Source organism: Notamacropus eugenii, chromosome 4, assembly GCF_028372415.1.
Source record: "Notamacropus eugenii isolate mMacEug1 chromosome 4, mMacEug1.pri_v2, whole genome shotgun sequence".
Classification (NCBI taxonomy): domain Eukaryota; kingdom Metazoa; phylum Chordata; class Mammalia; order Diprotodontia; family Macropodidae; genus Notamacropus; species Notamacropus eugenii.
Genome location: NC_092875.1, coordinates 181916010 through 181931728, shown reverse-complemented (window position 1 = coordinate 181931728; position 15719 = coordinate 181916010). Strand labels below are relative to the sequence as shown.

The 15719-nt window shown below is 39.0% G+C and overlaps 2 protein-coding genes and 1 long non-coding RNA gene across 3 annotated transcripts in view; 1 reads left to right on the top strand and 2 right to left on the bottom strand.

Moving 5' to 3' along the window:
• LOC140500821 (N-acetyllactosaminide beta-1,6-N-acetylglucosaminyl-transferase-like) overlaps positions 1-15719 on the bottom strand; it is a 139189-nt gene that overhangs the window by 25195 nt on the left and 98275 nt on the right. The gene's annotated exons all lie outside the window — the stretch shown is intronic.
• GCNT2 (glucosaminyl (N-acetyl) transferase 2 (I blood group)) overlaps positions 1-15719 on the bottom strand; it is a 100548-nt gene that overhangs the window by 72920 nt on the left and 11909 nt on the right. The gene's annotated exons all lie outside the window — the stretch shown is intronic.
• The window catches only part of LOC140500824 (uncharacterized), a 66083-nt gene continuing 50577 nt past the window's right edge, over positions 214-15719 (top strand). Inside the window, exons 1-2 of the long non-coding RNA XR_011965901.1 lie at positions 214-301; positions 514-14352. This is a non-coding gene — a long non-coding RNA (uncharacterized lncRNA). The remainder of the gene's footprint in view (positions 302-513; positions 14353-15719) is intronic.

Sequence of the window (15719 nt, the reverse complement as noted above, 5' to 3'; positions counted from 1 at the left end):
CCTGAGCTGGTGTTTTGGTCGCAACAGCTGCCTCTTCTGCCCAGGACGCGGCGGGATCACTTTCCATCTCGTTCACCGAGCCTGGCGGCTGTTTCCCTCCCCGAGCTGACATTAGGAGCCGTCCCCTCCTCTTTCCTCTGCCTCTCTCAATACTTCTTTGTCTAAATCCCGGTAGCAGGTTGCTTAAGCCCAGCCTATTTTTCCCTGGCTCCCCGTTTGCATCGACTAGCCGTTTTCCCGTAGGTCGGAGCCACTCTGAACTCCCAAGAGCCGCTTTTCCTTTCCAGATTCCGCTTCTCAGGTATTTTTCTTTGGATATTGTCCTTTTGGGGGGAAAGGGGAGTGGGGGAGGCTACCCTTTAGGGAATTCGCATAGTGAAAGCCAAAATCTCAATGCTGAGTTCTGGCAAGCAAGCCCATTTCCTGCTGATCATTGAACAGGCTGAAGCATCCCCCCCACCACACACACAGCGCTGCCGTAACACATAACTTATCTCTCATGTCGTCGCACAGGCAAGCTGACAGTTGCACAGACAAGCAGCTCACTCTACAGACTGGGCCAGTTCTCATTTGCGGCTGCTACAAACTTCCCCTAAGGAAAACAGAACCATCACCGAGATGAAACAAGGACAATTTCATTTCATTGTTTTCTTTTCCTCTCCTCGATCGGAAGAAGAACTACACCGATTAAGGGTCTATGGAAATAGACCTGTGGATTGACTTGTTTATTGGCTAAATAATTCATGGTTCAGTTATCCTCATGATAAAACTCCCTTGATTTTAAATGGATACTGGAATAATGTTTGGAACAGAAGTTACCACATAACTGGTGCATATTAACTTCAGCGTCTAGGCTGAGTACCTCATTTGCCTGAATATTGGTTGTTTTTTTCCAAAGGCACTCACCACCAACTTTTTGTGCTTCTAAAGAGGAAATTTCCTTTAAGAGACGAGAGCCAGCTGGTCTCTGAGGAAAATGTGGGCCCAAATTATGGCAGTTAGGTGGCATAGTGAGTCGTGCTGGGTGTAGAGTCAAGAAGATTGGAGTTCAAATACATCCTCAAACACTTACCAGCTATATGGGCCCTAGCCAAGGCTGGTAACCTCTGTTAGCCTCAGTTTCCTCATCTGTAAGGTGGGGATAATAACAATCCTTTCAGGATTGTTGTGAGGATCAAATGATTTTTTGTAATATTTGTAATTATTTGTAATAACAACAATATTTGTAAAGTGCTTAGTTCAGAACCTGGGTACTATTATATGAATGGTTACTTCTTTCCCCACCTTCAAAATCATGCCTGTGACACTTAATGGCTGTGTATCCTGGAGAAAGTCATGTATTCTCTCACTGTACCAGTCAACTTTCTAAGAGGATATGTAAGTTTCAGAGCAGGTGGTGACTTGCATTGATGGAGGAATGTTCTTCACTGAACATCCTTTATGTTAATGAAATCTCAGGTTTGGTTAAAAAAAAATCCTTGAAACAAAGCTAATGTTACTTTCAACTCCTGAACTTCTCCTTCATGCTGTTTCCTTCTTTCTTACCCAAGATAATCCAGTCATATCTTCACCCAATTCAACCTCTGACCTTCCAGCTGTGTAGTATTATCCTGCCCCAATTGGAAACCTTTCCACATAGGAAATATCCCCAATACTCTTCTCTCCACCTTTTTCACCCTGTCACTTTCTATATTCTCCCTTAGTAACAAATGATGCATGGATTCTTTATCATCTCTGTGTTTTTTAAGATTAAGAAAGGAAATAAAATAGATGTCAATTTGCATAGTGTAGTAGAACATGAATAAGAACAATATGTAATCCTGGTCATAGAGGGGACATCAATATCAATGGCTTCCGTTTAAATATGTATAGGTGATATCTTCCACCCTAAAGAAATGTAAACCTTGATGGAAACGAATTTATCAGAGACAGTTCAATATTGCATTGTTTTATATCTACTTGGTTTAAAGTGGAGATGTTACTTATTGATGTTACTTTTGTAATTAAAATCAAGGTATCTCTTTGGATCTTAGAATAGAGAGCTAGAAAAACCCTCAAAGATCATCTCCCAATCACTCCCTTTTACATATGAGGGAACTGAGGCCCAAAATTGGGAAGGGACTTTTCCAAGGAGTGAATAGCGAAGCTAGGAAAAAGCGTTGTATTTTTTTGAAAGTTTGAATTTTCCAAACTATCAGTCTGCACAGAGTAGACTCATTGAAGAGAGGTGGGGTGTAGCTAACAAAGCCATGGATTGGGGGCAGGAAGATCTCAGTTCAAATCCGGTGGAGACATTTCTTAGCCCTTAGTTTCTCAGGTTCACTTTTCTTTCTTTGTAAAATGGAGATAATAATGACCTCCTAAAGTGGCTGTTATGCACATCTTCAAGGGCTATGTAAATGTAAACTATTGTTGTTATTAATGCTGGATGGTGGTTGGATCTCCATTTCACTTTTTGTGCTAAATCTCTCCTCACCCTAGGTTAGATTAAATTTTAGCAAAACATTTCCCTTGAAACCACATGGACAATTTGGAATTTAAATTCAAAATGTACCAAGGTGAAAAATAACCAAGAAAAATCCTTTCTTCCATTATTTTTCACTTTGTTTTCCATCCTTCCATTGTAGTATTTTTTTCTCTATGTACTCACACCAAAAGATGTAAGATCTGATGATCTGTTGACTCTACCTGCCTCCATGACATCTCTTGAGATTATGCCTGTCTATTCTGGTTCAATGGATAGAGTTCTGGGTCTGGAGTCAGGTGAGTTCAAATTTGACCTCAGATACTCACTAACTGAGTGACCCTGGTCAAGTCACTTAGCCTCAGTTTGCTTTAATCCACAGGAGAAGGAAATGACAAATCATCATCACCCCGGTATTTTTGTCAAGAAAACTGTATACCAGGTCATGAAGAGTTCAGTGCAGGTCATCACTTCTCATCCAGATTATCAATATATCCTCCCTCGCTTCTAGTGTTTCTCCTCTCCAAACTATTTACCACACAGCTTCCAAAATAATCTTTCAACACGTACAGGAATTATATGAACACAACTACAAAATATTCATTGCAGAAATACACACACACACACACAAATAATTGGAGATGCTCATTGCTCATAATTGAGGCTGTGATAATAGAACCAAAATGACAGATAAAATTATCCAGATTAATTTTCAGTTTTCAAAAGGTTATTTTGTAGAATTAGGGAAAAAAACCCAACAAACTTCCCATGGAGAAACAAAAAATAAATCATTTAAAAGTAAATAACAATTTTTAAAAAGGTGGAAAGATAGGAGCTCATTTTAAAGATGAGAAAACTGAGGCAAATAAGACTAAGTAACTTGCCCAGGGTTACACATAGCTAGTAAGTGTCTGAGATCAGATTTGATTCCATGAAGAGATGTCTTTCTGACTTTAGGCCTGGCATACTATACAACCATTTATTAAGTGACTCTTATGGTCAAAGTATTTATTATGCCAGATCCTAGTCTACAAAGACAAAGTGAGATAGCATAGAGTATGGGAAAGGGAGGAGTGAGAAATGAGGCTTTGGAACCCTACTGTAGAGAAACTTAAAGCCAGGCCAAAGAGTTTGTATTTTATTCAGAAAAACTTGGGAAGACTTGCATGAACAGATGCAGAATAAAGTATACAGACCTAGGACAATTTATATGATCCCAACCATACTATAAAGACAAATAGCTTTGACAGACTAACCCTCCATGATTCCAGAAGACAAATGATGCTACCTTTCTTCTGACAGAGACATGACTGGATGTGAGATACAGAATGAGACATACATTTTTGGTGGTGAACCATGTGGGAATTTCTTTTGTTTCACTATATATAGTTGTTATGAGGGTTTTGCTTTTATTTTTAAAGGGGAAGTGGGTGGGAGGGAAAATTAAAATGGGATCAAAAACCAGAAAATCAAAGTCTATCTTTATTCCTTATTAGCTCTGAGTCTCTCAGAGACTCAGTTTCTTCTTTTTTTTCTAAAGTGGGGTTTTAATACCTGCACTACGGTACCTACCTTCACATAAGATCATTATGATAATCAAATAAAATCATGCACACACATAACAACATATATATATACATATGTGTATATATATGTTAACTCCATAAGTTATAGAATGCTAGACAAATATTAGCTGTTATTATTGTACCCATTTGTATATCTCCATTCCCACTTCCTCTTACCACTCACATGCACACACACTTGATTGGCTTATTCTAATGGCTTTGACTGTTAAAAACTCTTTATAAATTAGCTTTCCTTGGGCTGCTTCCCTTAACATAGGGAAGGTGACTTGTCATCTCTTGGACTCCTGAAGCTCTATATCTTGTAGGAGAACCAGGCAGTCCAGACTTGGCTGAACTTGGCTCTTCCTAGGAGTTCATACTATAATAAAATTCTTCATTAAGAGAGAAAAACTGAGGTAATGGATAAAAGTTGATTTCCCTGAGCTTCTCCTGGTTGTTTTGTTTGTTATTTTTAAGACTCCTTGTTAGTATAAAGTTATCTTTCATAGATCTATCTATTAAATGAAAATTTCCTTCCAAGTTTTATCTTAAAAGCTTTTGCCTTTATTCCTTCAGAAGTCATTATTGTAATTACATTAATCATGGGCAATACCTACTTTCTTCATGAAAAATCAGGGTAGCCTGTATTATGGTTATAAGAGCCTGGACAGCTAAAACCAACATAGATATAGTTTAAGAACACCTTCCCAGGATCATAAATCTAGAGGTGGAAGGGATCTTAGAGGCCATTAAATCCAATTTCCACATTTTTACAGATGAGGAAACTGAGGCCCAGAGAGGTTAAGTAATCTGCCCAGGGAAACACAACTTGTAAGTATCTGAGGTAGGATCTGAGCTCATATCTTGATTCCAACATTCCAGTACCTACTGGTTTGCCTGATAACTTCAACATTTCCAGATCCGGCTCTGTGAGCCATATAAAGCTTGGTTTAATGTGTTCTCCTTAATAAATAAGCTCTTATAGAATCATAGTTTTAGAACTAGAAGATATCTTAAACGTCATTGGATTACATTTTGTATCAATATATCCTCCCCAGCTTTTGGTATTTGAGGAACCTGAGCCCCAAAGGTATTAAGGGATATGTCTAAGGTCACAAAGGGAGCAAAGAGAAGAACCAAATTTGAATCTAGATTCTTTTAGTCTAGAGCCAATATTCTTCTTATTACACCCCAACATTTCCTTACTCTCATTGTTTAAGACTTGAAGCATAACCAAAGCATTCATAGCCATCTGCCCTTTGAAGAGGGCAGTACCTGTCATCTTTAAGCCATAAGGTTCAGAACCAGGTAGAACCAATCCTCTTTGGTATATTTTTAGGAACAGGAATAGGAAAGTTCTACTAACTTACTGCACAATCATGGAAAACTCAATTTTTTTAGGTATCACTTATGTCATCTGTAAATTGGGGGCACTGGACTAAATATTTTCCAAGGTCTCTTCTATTTCCAACATTCTATGGTTCTGAGGTTCCAATATATATGTTGGGCACTTAGGGGATGCAGGAAAGTGTAAGACAGGATGACCCCTATTCTCAAGGAGCTTGGGAGAATAGTCTATTTGAATGAAAGAAGGAAACAAGCATTTTTTAAGCACCTAGTGTTTGCCAGCTACTATGCTAAACACTTTCCAAATATTATCCCATTTGATCCTCAAAGTAACCCTGGAATGCAAATTCTATTATTATTTTCATGTTACTGATGAGGAAACTGAACCAGACAGAGGTTAAATGACTTGCCTAGATCACACAACTAGTAAGTGTCTGAGAATGGACTGAGTCAAGACCCAGTACTCTATCTACTATGCCACCTAGCATAAGTGATTTGGGGAGATGAGCTACTCATGACATGATGACATAAACAGTAATACAAAGCAATAGTTTAATTGCAAAATGAGTTATATAGAGCTGAGAGTTGAGAGGAGAAGAGGTCAGATTAGTTGGGATCTGAGCTGGGTAGGATTTGGCTTCATAGACATAAGTGAGAAGGGCATTCTTTGGAGTGGGTGTTGAAAAAATGGTAACAAAGGCACAAAAGCAAGAAAGCTCAGTGCCTCCCCTGGGGGATGAATTGAGTTTTTAATTTTCTTCAGTGTGACAGCTTTCAAACGAATGAGCCACAGCAACTGTCTGATAGTGTTGGTTTGCTTGGTTGTTGTCCTTCATTCTTGAAGAGGACCAAAATGACATCACTTTGTTGGGGTCAAGGACAGTGTGTTCAGCTGTGATTGGTCAGACTAAAACAAGTTTGGAAGGCTCTACCACAGGTCAGGCACAAATAGTCTGCATGAACATTTAGAGTGGAGATGGCTCTACATTTGTACATTTCACATTTCTTTTGAGCACAGTGCCTTTTTCGAAGTAGTCATGCCATGCTGAGCACTCCTGTGCCCAGTGTCTCCCATGTTTGAGAATCAGTTTCAAAGTTTCTCAGAAAGACCTTGAGCGTTTCTTTGTATCACTTCTTCTGACCTCCATGTGAATGCTTGCCTTGTGTGAGTTCTCTGTAAAAGTCTTTTAGGCAAATGTATATTTGGCATTTGAACAAAGTGGTCAGCCCACTGAAGTTGTGCTTTCTGCAATAGATAGTCACTCAAAGTGTCCAAAGCCATCTGGGCATTTGTAAAGTGCTTACACCAGTGGACGTTAGGCATGATAAGTTGATCATTTGGTCGGAGCAACTCCCTGGTTCCATCAGCTCACCTGGGTAGGTACTTCTTGCAATTATGTAGACCCAAACCCCTTTATACCTTAGTTCATAGGATTTAGAAGTAGGAGAGACCTTATTTAGATCATGAGGTCTAATCTGAGTGACTTGTCCAAGACTGAAGCATTCAATTAAAAGTGGGAATGTTTGTTAAAGTTTACATTTACACTACTTAAGTGGCTATGCAAGATGCCTTACAATTAATTGACCAAAGAAATTGTCATTGACTGGGAGTAGCACTCTAGGTTTCTTGCCCCACTGGAAACTTTTCAGCTGCTTAAAAGTTCTAACTGTTGTGATCTTCAGCAAATTATGTTTTTTTATGCTTTCTGTTAGACTCAGAATATGATAGATCCGGTTTGTTGGTTGTTGTCATTGGTCTTCGAAGAGGACCAAAATGACATCACCATTGTAAAGTGAAATTTGTGTGTCCAATTGCAACTGATCAGACCAATATGAGCTTAGAATGCTCTACCACAGGTTGGGCACAGAGAGTCGGTATGAATATTTGGGGTAGATACCCCAAATTTGCACATCCTGCGTTTACTTTGTGCTGTCTCAATTCTGCTTTGCTCAAAGAGCACAGCACCTTTTCTTATGTAGGCACACCATGCTGAGTGGTCCTGTGCAAGTGTCTCCCATGTTGCACAGTCAAATCCAAAGTTCTTGAGAGAGACCTTGAGAGTGTCCTTGTATTGTTTCTTCAGGCCACCATGTGATCGCCTGCCCCATGCAAGTTCTCCATAAAATAGTCTTTTTAGAGAGTGTACATTTTGCATTTGAACAACTTGGCCAGCCCATCAGAGTTGCTCTCTCTGAAGCACAATTTGAATACATGACATAGAGCTAGAGTTCAAAGGGACTTCAAATGTCAACTGGTCAAACCCCCTCATTTTACAGATGAGGGAATTGAATCTTAGGAAGCTTCTATAACTTGCCTAAGGGTATCCACAGAGTAAATGTCAGAGTTTGAACCTCTGTCTATAAAGCTAATGTTCCTTCCATTGTACCAACTTCTGTATTCTAAATTCAGTTAGATGTAATGAAGTATAATTACAGTAACATTTATTTTTCTGTCTTCCTTCATTCCTATTTCTTTTGTTTAATTGTCTATGCCAGTGTGAAATATGATGTGTTTCTGCGGCATATTCTAGACTTTGTAGTGCAATGGGAAGAATACTGGTTAAGGAGTCCAAAGAGCTGGATTCAAATTCTGCTTTTGATATCAACAACATGTAGGATCTAGGATGAGACAACTTTCCTCAATCACAAAATGAAGGGGCTGAACAGAATAGCTTTTGCGGTCCATTTTATCTCTAGATGTAGATCCCAATGATATACCAGTCTCCACCACCATTCTCATGTGTAAGGGAAGGTAGAATAATTGATTTTCATAAATTGGAAGGGAAAATCTTTTAAATTCATAAAGTCAAAGAATGAGAAAATGCATTTGGTAGGGCTGGCATGCTTCAGGTAAAAACAAATAATTTGTCAGAGCAGCACTAAAATCCAGGGTTATTTAGCCAAATGAGATTAAGATCAGACTCATTCTTATGATGTATGATTTTTCTGTAATAGTTCTATGTTGGAAGACAATTTTAATGGAACTCTTGTCAGAGTTGCCGAAGCAGGTCACATGACTCAGGGTTGGTTGATTTGTTTCTCCCCATCCCTCAATTGCATATTATAAGGAACTTTTGAGGTAATAAGAGCTGTTACACATATGATTCAGGGAAAGGCTGTCAATGGTGGCGATCACACCCCCATTTTAACAGCTAAATGATTCTGTTCTCTTTGTCTAGATAACTTTAAGTGAAAACCTATGAACCTGATTATGATGATGATAACTCCAAGTAACATCTTTCCTTAAACAACAACTAATGTATATCAGTAGAATCCTTTCCAGGAGATCATTGGGGAGAGCCCACTCCTCCTGGGCCCAATCACCTGACTTTCCATAGTAGTTCAGCTAATTGTCAAAGGAGCAGGTATGAGTCAATGCATCTCCTAAGCTGACTCCAAAACAGCTTTTTTTCGACTCTCACCTAAAGGCTTAAAAACTCTCACACACAAAATTTGCAAGGAATTTTTGAGGCAAATCCTGATATTTTGAATTTTCAAGGTAAATCCCTTCTCCCAGCTGAAAGTGATTTCTTTCTTCTCAAATCTCTCATAACACTATGTCTAGACTTCTCTTTTACCATTATCAGAGTCTGCTTTAGAGAGAGCAGCAATTCTTTTCAAGCATGTCTTAATCCCCTTCTATTAGATTATAAATTCTAATAGGGTTGGGACTAGGCTGTTATTTATCCTTTTGTCCCTAGCCTTTTAACACAGTGTCTTGCACATAACAGGTAGTGAATAAATGTAAAGAGCAAGGCATGACTTGTCAAAGAGGCTTGGGATTGACTGAATGGCATGGAATTGAATTACCTGCCTCAGTGAAAAGTAAGGCTAAGTTTATGAAAAGCATGCTTAGTTTTGATGGAAGAAAGCTGACATGCAAAGTCTCTCTGAATGACGAATGATGTTAGGCAAATATTTGCAAAGAACTATGTACCAGGCAAAGCAAATAATCAAAATCAGTGAGGCAAAAGCAAGTCACGATGGTGAATGCTCTAGAAACACGAGCAGTCATAGGAGTTCTGGAACCGAGCATCAATTTTCAATGCTTCTAATATAAAGTTCTAAAAAAGAGTAGAGGGTGTAACTTAAGGAAATGGTGAACAATAACCAAGATTCTACTGCTACTTGACCATGCCTCCATCACAGTTGACAAATATTTGGGAAAGGCATTTACCAAGGCATATGTATTTTCACATGAAAAATTAGTTCTGACATAAGTTGTTTTTACCAAAATGTTTCTTTCCACTAAGTTCAGCCAATAATGTCCATGTATAGTATATATGGCTCAAGAGATGGCATTACAAATAGGAGCTTTTTGTTTCCATCATTGGCCTATACCTAGTCAATCTTAAGTAAACATATATTAGAGAATAAGAAAAAAAATGCTTTGAGCAAGGCAGTGTGGTGTGGGGGAAAGTCCCCTGGATTTGGCATCTGAAAGTCTGGCATCTGAAAGATTTGAATCCCAATTCCAACATTAACCATGGCAGAAGTCAATGGGCAAGGCAATTAGGTGGCAAAATAGAGTGCCCTGCTTGGAGTTAGTTCAAATCTTGCCTCAGACGTCGAGTAGCTGTGTGACTGTCGGAAAGTTACCTAACCTCTCTCAGTCTCAGTTTGTTCATGCATACAAGGGAGTTAATAATGGCATATACCACAACGCTGCTTTGTAAATCTTAAGCTATATAAATATTAGCTATTGTTACTATTATTAACTTCCCTGAACCTCAGTTTCTCATCTGTAAAATTGGAATAATAGCTACATTACTCTACCTCCCAGGGTGGTTATGATGAAAGTACTTCACAAGTCATAAAATACTATGTAAGTGGGAACTGTTATTATTACTTTGGGAATCTTAGACTCAAGTTCCTTAACTGTGACTCTGATGTGCTTTGCAACTCGTAATTAAGGGCCTGATTTTACCCCTGGGAAGAGACGAGGAGAGTGGCTTTAGAAAGTGATCAAACCTACTGACATTATTAGTGGACATAGAGAAAATTCTTTTCCCATTTTCTCCTCAATCTGCTTCTCAGAATCATGCTTTTAAAATGTGAAGAACAAAATACATATGATTTATAAAGAAAACCAATTAGATCAAAATACAGTTATCAAAATTTTTATAAGAACAAGTTTATGTGGACTCTGAAATCTATGTGGACTCCAGGTTAAGAACCTCTACTCTATTCCAAGGAGGGAAAGGAAAGCAAAAATATGAGCATTTACACCTTGGAAAAAGGCAAAGGCTACATGTCAGGGCTTGATTAGTTATTTTGTTGATTGTCTATAGTAGATAAGAAATTATTCCAATTAAGTGTAAAAGTGTGTCTTGCATACATTTCTTTTCCTAGAAAGCTGGTTGTTAAATATCTGCTTGCATATTGCTGGATATATATAAACACAGGCAACTAGCGCGGGGGAGGAGGGGCAGCTAGGTGATGCAATGGATAGAGGGTCAGCCTGGAGTCAGGAAGACCTCAGTGGCCTCAGACATTTACTAGTTGTGTGATCCTGGGCAGGTCATTTAACCCTGTTTGCCTTAATTTCCTCATCTGTAAAATGAGCTGGAGAAGGAAATGGCAAACTGCTTTAGTATCTTTGTCACGGAAATCCCAGTGGCATCATGAAGAATTAGAAATGACTGAAACAACTGTATAACAACAACAAAGAACATGGTCATGTTCTTTGGGTCATGAGAGAAAGAGAGACCTGCCCATGATGGAGACTTCCCCTATTGTGCCATTTCCCTCAAATGCCCAAATGTGATGATTATGGCTATGGTCACCACTTACTAGAAGTAGAATAAATTTTCTTTCTTCCTACTAACTTTCCTTCATTGTCCATTAGTGGAGTAAAAACAGGGCCACGTTGGAGGTCAAGAGACTCTGACATTTTTTCGATGTATGACCACAGGTAAGACATTTAACCTTTGTGAAGCTCAGTGAACTCCTCTGTCTTGCCTGGACCTGTTATTTCATCAATTTCTCATTGACAAAATGGAAGCAAGTGATACTTTCATTTCCTTTCTCACAGGATTGCAAGAGAAACACTCTGTAAAATCTTTAAAAATTACAGAAGTGAGAGGTGTTGCTGGTACTACCCAATGCAATTCTCCTCCTTAAGAATTCAATTCCCTGGATGGCTTCATGGCTTCTATCTCTCTACACCCAACCCCCAAATCTAAAGTAGCCCCATTTCTCAACAGCCTTTTGTAATGGTAATTTAAATGGAAAGATCTTTCCCATCCATTAATAGGCCCATGTGACCTGCCTGAGTCACATGGAAGCCTGAGTCACATGAGTCTAAGTCACATGGAAGAGGAAGGGGTAGAGCAGGAAAGATGGAACAGGAAGAGGTGGGGCTAGAGCAAAGCTGAGAGGAAATTTGGTCAGAGTAGTAAGAACTGAGGGAGAGAGAGAAAACAGGCAGCTGGCTGTGCGTGGAAGAGCTGGTTTGTGATTTTGTTTAATGGAGCTGGTTTCTGGGAAGCCTAGCAGGGTGAAGGCTTGGAGATGGTATTGACCTCTGCATGGTTATTGTGCAGATTTCTTTGTTACTATGATGGGTTTGGCTTTCTGGTGTCTGAATAAATGTTTTGGTTCTGTCTTCCATGTGGAGAGTTTGTTGTATTTCGCAATTCAGAATTGTGTTGGTATATTCATGGCTGCTGTAGGTGCTGTGAATATTGCATTGGTGCTATACCTTTGTCAAAAGAATGAGCTAAGAGCCAATCAACCTTCTTTCTCTTTACTCTTTACTTCTTGTTGAGTTCAGTGTCTACCACGGAGGGACATGGGAGAACCTAGAACTAAAGTGTTTCCTTAGCCTGGAATATTGATTGCTGGGATACTGAAACAGAAGGTTCTGACCAGCTTCAGGCATCAAGAAAAGGATCCAGGATATAGTTAAACTGTACTAAATGAAATCCCCTGAAAACCATTCTGAATGACTGTATTCATAAATGCCCTGTCACACTGGTACTGGTTTAAGCTGCACATGCCAATACAGCAAACCACCTCTTTTACATATGGCTGCCTTCTTTGTACCATCTGGGAGCCCATGCACCATCTGCTTAGCACCCCTTTCTCCTGTTTAAAATGTTTTTTGTTTTTTTAAAACAGCACAGTCACTTCTAGACTAATTCTTGGAACCTCCAATGAGACTTGCCTTATAATAAAAGAAAGCAATTAAACAAAACAAATCAGTACAAATCATGTATCATAGTATATGCAACATTTTTCATCTGTAGTACTTTTTTTTTTAACAAAATACTGGAAGTGCTTCCTAATCTCATCTCTTAGATCAAGATTAGTCATTACAAGTTATTTTTTCCTTTACATTAATATAATCTTTGTATGTATAACTCTACCTCTATTTCTTGATTCTACATCAGTTCCCTACTTCTAGTTTCTCATTTCTCTAATCTACCTTCCATATAGCTGCCAAAATGATTTTCCTCAAGTTCTAATTGGACCCCGTCAGGCTCCTTACTTATTAAACTCAAATGGCTCTCTATTAACTCTAGACTCAAATATGAACTTCTCCATTTCACATTTCAAAGCCCAACCACAACCAGGCCCAATCTACCTTTACAGACTTATTAAGTATTACTCCTCTTTGTGCATTCTATAGTTTAGCCAAGTTGGCTTTCTTGCTGTAGCTCACATGTGATTCTTGACATTTCTCTCCATACCTTTCTTCCCTTTGGTTCCTTCCATATCTGGAATGTACTCTCTTCTCACCTAGTTTCCCTCAAGACTCATCTAAAGGACAATCTTCTACATGAAACCTCATCTCACCAACCACTCCCCCCATCTTAGCGATCTTCCTTTCAATTTTTTTTGTTGTTGTTCAGTTGTTTCATTCATGTCCAACTCTTCATGACCCCATTTGGGATTTTCTTATTCAAGACCCTGCAGTGGTTTGCCATTTCCTTCTCTAGTTCATTTTACAGATGAAGAAACTGAGGCAAATACTTGCCCAGGGTCAAACAACTAAGAGTCTGAGGCTGAATTTGAACTCAGGAAGATGAGTCTTCCTGACTCCAGGCCTGGCACCACATCCACTGTACCACCTAGTGGCCCCCTACAGTTCCTAGCAAGCTACTTGCCCTACCTCCCAAATTACCTCGTATTTATTTTGCATATAGCCTACATATTCTTATTTATGTGCATATTGTCTTACAAGAGATAATATAAGCTCTCTAAGGGCCAGGACTTTTATTTTTTTGTCTTCATAATGTCTAGCACATAGCAGACTAAATGTTTATTGATTGAGTTCATGCAAATCTTCCCTTGTTTCTTTAAATTTCTTATTTTTTTGTTTCTTACAGTGAAATAATATAATAACATGAGATAATATTATATTATTAATAATATTTATATACCACAATTTGTTTAGCTATTCCCCCAATTGATGGGTATACATTGTTTTCTTTTTTTCTTCTTTCTTTCAGATATGTTCCCAAATAAGATAATATTTGTAAAATGCTTAGCACAGTGCCTGGAACTAACATAGAAGGCACTATGTAAATGCTAGCTATTATGATTATTCCTTCCAGATTCTGAAAACACTTGTGCACCTGAGAACTACTGAGAATTCATGTCATTAAAATGAAAGGGACCTAGTCCTTTTCTGGGGTCTGGTTCAATTAGTAGGATGAGGCCTCAGAATAGGAATTCTATCAAAGAAACAGTTCTCCAATTTCTACTTTTTAAAAAATGGCATTATTTTACTGAGATTATAAGATTGAGAGGTAAGACACTTGAGAAAATGAGCCCAATACGTCCATCGTACACACGAGGACACTCAGGCCTACAGAGTGTCAGCAGAACTGAAATTTGAATTTGGTTCATGCAATTGTAGATTTAAGACTGGTAGGGACCTTAGAGGTCATTTAGTTTAATTCCTTATCTTACAGATGTAGAAACTGAAGCTCAGAGATCTTAAGTGATTTGCCCAAGGTCACAAAGATGGTAAGTAACCAAGCCTGGATTTGAACCCAGGTATTTTAACTTCCAATCCCATGGTTTTTTTCCTTTCCCCTGCACTACAGCTGCCTCCTTGCACATCTCAAACTCATGTCCCATAGATATCTTAAATTCAACTTCTACAAAACTGAATTCATTATCTATCCCCCCTCCAGCCCCTCCCCTATTCCTAACTGTTTTTTATTACTGTGGAGGGTACCACCATCCTCCCAGTCACCCAGGCTCAAAAGTTAGCTGTCATCTTTGCCTCCTCACTCTTTCATCCTTTATATGGAATCTATTGCCTAATTCTGTTAATTTTATCTCACATCCCTCAAATATGGTCCCTTCTCTCCTCTAATGCTGCCACCACCCTAATGCAGGCTCTCATCAGCTCACTCCTGAATTAGTGTAATAACCTGTTGGTGCATCTGCCTAGCTCAAGTTCTCCTCATTCCATTCCATCCTAATCTCAACTGTCAAAGTGATCTTCCTAAAGCACAGGTCTGACTATGTCACTCCCCTATTCAATAAACTCCAGCTGCTCCCTGTCACCTGCAGGATCAAATATAAAATCTATTTTGCATTCAAAGCTCTTCCTAACCAGTCCCCTCCTACCTTTCCCGTCTTCTTACACCTTACTCCCTGACTTGTACTCTGTAATCCAGCGTCATTGACCTTTTTGCTGTTCCTTGAATAAGACACATTCCACCTCCTGAGTGTGAGCATTACTTTGGCTCTCCCCCATACCAGGAATGCTCTCCCTCCTGACTTCCTTGACTTCCTTCAAGTCCTGACTGTGGACAAATGACAACCTCTCTGAAACTCTGGTTTCCTTTTCTACAAAAGAACCAGGTTGGACTTAATGGCCTCTATAATCTCTCCCAGGTCTAAATCTTTGACCCTATGACCCTTGGAGTCAAGAACCACATCTTAGTCTCTGTTACAATGCTTTCCAATAGGAAAGTTCAATAAATGGTTATGGAATGGATGTGGAGCGAAACTCTGGAACCCAGAATTCCATCACAGATTTCTGGTTAAGGGTTTCTTTATTATTTTTGTGGTTGTTGGTGTTTACTTCTTTGCTGTCTCAATCAGAGTTCATTGTAAACGTGCTGAACTCAGGAGACAGGAAACCTAGATGAAGGTTGGGCTTTGTTACTGGATCATTAGTTGAGGTTAGGTAATTATATATCTGCAAAGTAGATGTCTCATGTTTATGTCTGCCTTGAGGCAAAGATGCCCCAGTTTGGTGTGTGTGGAGAAGTTTTATACTCTCAGGCCATTAAGGGACCCCTCTGGCTCACTGAGTGACTGGGGGCATCTGGGCTTGGGAAGGATGAATATTTCTGATAACTGAGCAATTACAGTAG